Source organism: Brassica napus, unplaced genomic scaffold (genome assembly GCF_020379485.1).
Source record: "Brassica napus cultivar Da-Ae unplaced genomic scaffold, Da-Ae ScsIHWf_1093;HRSCAF=1557, whole genome shotgun sequence".
In the NCBI taxonomy this organism is placed as follows: domain Eukaryota; kingdom Viridiplantae; phylum Streptophyta; class Magnoliopsida; order Brassicales; family Brassicaceae; genus Brassica; species Brassica napus.
The window spans coordinates 272,501-275,752 of record NW_026014518.1 but is presented as its reverse complement, the minus strand read 5'-3'; positions in this window follow the sequence as shown (position 1 = coordinate 275,752).

Sequence of the window (3,252 nt, the reverse complement as noted above, 5' to 3'; positions counted from 1 at the left end):
GTAGTTCAACAATCAGTATTCAAGATCATAAAGCAATACCGATTTAAGCAATAAAGCTTTAAGCCATATTAAATCAAAACACTCTTTATGAGTGTCATTTCAATAAACCATATGCATGTACTCCTAGGGCCCAACAGAATCATTCTTCCTCCACATAAGGGACACCGGCAATCCCTTTACTATTACACCACACAGGCGTAGGCGCTCGGGAATCGCCTGGTCACGGTCCTCAATCGGAATCGCCGTGCCCCGGTCCTCTATCGGACTCGCCGGGAGCTGTCACATCCACATGTGACACTCGGCCTTGGTGATCAAGCCAAGTTAAACCGAGCCCACCACTGTCCGGACCACGACCGGCTTAGTGGTACCATTTGAGGAAGCAATGACCTGCAAACTACTACTAGAACCACCACGAGGTTCTCACACAACAGTACCAACACGAGGTACCCACTATAATAACATATAATAATTACACAATCGCAATAATCCGGGTGCTTAGACTAGTCTTGCTATCCACTTAGCCTAGACATCGTCTCAAGCCTCGGATCCACAAACTGACACCTAGCCCGGTCCGACTATCCTAGCTCGGAAACCGTCTCCGATGTCAGGAACCTGCATTAAAAATTTGTTAACAAACAATTAACCGTGACTCACAGTGATTAACCGATGTGGCTTGACTTTCTGATTCCGGAAGCTGACCAAACCCTTTTTATTCTTCCAAATCCTCGTCTTGATTCTGTACCGTTAATCCCGCAATTTTGTAACACGTCTTGCCTTTCCAAGCAGCTCCTTAATTTATTTATTATTATTATTTTTTTTTTCTATTTCTTTTCTTCTTTTCTTTCTTCTCTTTATTTCTTTTCTCTTCTTGCTCTCCTTTCTTCTCTCTTGATCACGTTTCTTCTCTCTTGATCACGTAAGTGGAGAAATGGAAGAGGTTGACCTTCCTTTTATAGTTAACCAAGATCTATGAGGTGGTGACAAGTATCACACTCTCTCCTTCCCATCTTTGACCACGTTTCCAAGACAATGACTCAGGTAAGTCATTTGCTTTCAAGTTGGCCACGTGATACTCATAAGCATGAGTAAGCATATTATTTATTTTCTTCATTTCTTGTTTAGACACCTGATGATGACAAAGCAAGCTTGTATGATTCATTCTTCTTTCTTTCCCATCAAACACGTTGATTGCAGCCAAGCTATAAGAAATATAAAATATTTCTTTATCTCCTCTTTTCTTCTCAGCTTGATTAATTAACCCAAACTTAGTAAACAAAACACCATTCTCATCGATCACTTTTCTCCTTTTAAAAGAAATAGCTTAATTATCCAATTAAGCTACTAACTTACTTTCAATGCATCGATCACTTCTTGTCTTTAGCTTTGTATTTTTCTTTCCAAAAAAAATTATTTCTGAGAATTTATTATGTTGAATTATTTATTTAAAAATAATTCTTTCTCAGAAAGACGGGATATTACATAGAAGCGACGCATGCGCCCGCCGCCCGATTGCCGACCCTCAGTAGGAGCTTCGGCTCCCAAAGGCACGTGTCGTTGGCTAAGTCCGTTCGGTGGAAGCACCGTTCGGACCGCCTTGAATTATAATTACCACCGAGTGGCGGGTAGAATCCTTTGCAGACGACTTAAATACGCGACGGGGTATTGTAAGTGGCAGAGTGGCCTTGCTGCCACAATCCACTGAGATTCAGCCCTTTGTCGCTAAGATTAAAACCCAAAAGAGTTAATTCATCCCTTCAGTACGCTTGCCCATCAGTACGCTTGCCCATCAGTACGCTTGCCCATCAGTACGCTTGGCCTCGATCATACCAAGGAAAAATGTTAACACTTGGTTGGATGATGGAAAGTCGAGCCAGCATAAGTACTACTTGGACCAATCAGACTGACTTGGACAGTCCAGTCCATCAAAACTCGAGCTTATGTCCAGATCAGTACACGGATCAGTCCACGGGAAGGGCCAGCATGCTGATATGTGTACTGACATGGTGCATCAGTTGTCCAAAATCAGTACACGGACAGTCCACGGGAAGGGCCAGCATGCTGATATGTATGGTCAGCATGCTGATATGAGTTCAGTACACGGATCAGTCCACGGGAAGGGCCAGCGTGCTGATATGTGTACTGACATGGTGCATCAGTTGTCCAAAATCAGTACACGGACAGTCCACAGGAAGGGCCAGCATGCTGATATGTGTGGTCAGCATGCTGATATGAGTTCAGTACACGGATCAGTCCACGGATCAGTACACAGACAGTCCACGGGAAGGGCCAGCATGCTGATATGTGTGGTCAGCATGCTGATATGAGTTCAGTACACGGATCAGTACACGGATCAGTACACGGACAGTCCACGGGAAGGGCCAGCATGCTGATATGTATGGTCAGCATGCTGATATGAGTTCAGTACACGGATCAGTCCACGGGAAGGGCCAGCGTGCTGATATGTGTACTGACATGGTGCATCAGTTGTCCAAAATCAGTACACGGACAGTCCACGGGAAGGGCCAGCATGCTGATATGTGTGGTCAGCATGCTGATATGAGTTCAGTACACGGATCAGTCCACGGATCAGTACACGGACAGTCCACGGGAAGGGCCAGCATGCTGATATGTGTGGTCAGCATGCTGATATGAGTTCAGTACACGGATCAGTACACGGACAGTCCACGGGAAGGGCCAGCATGCTGATATGTGTGGTCAGCATGCTGATATGAGTTCAGTACACGGATCAGTACACGGATCAGTACACGAATCAGTCCACGGGAAGGGCCAGCATGCTGATATGTGTGGTCAGCATGCTGATATGAGTTCAGTACACGGATCAGTACACGGACAGTCCACGGGAAGGGCCAGCATGCTGATATGTGTGGTCAGCATGCTGATATGAGTTCAGTACACGGATCAGTACACGGACAGTCCACGGGAAGGGCCAGCATGCTGATATGTGTGGTCAGCATGCTGATATGAGTTCAGTACACGGATCAGTACATGAATCAGTCCACGGGAAGGGCCAGCATGCTGATATGTGTGGTCAGCATGCTGATATGTGTGGTCAGCATGCTGATATGAGTTCAGTACACGGATCAGTACACGGACCAGTACACGGACAGTCCACGGGAAGGGCCAGCATGCTGATATGTGTGGTCAGCATGCTGATATGAGTTCAGTACACGGATCAGTACACGGATCAGTCCACGGGAAGGGCCAGCATGCTGATATGTGTACTGACATGGT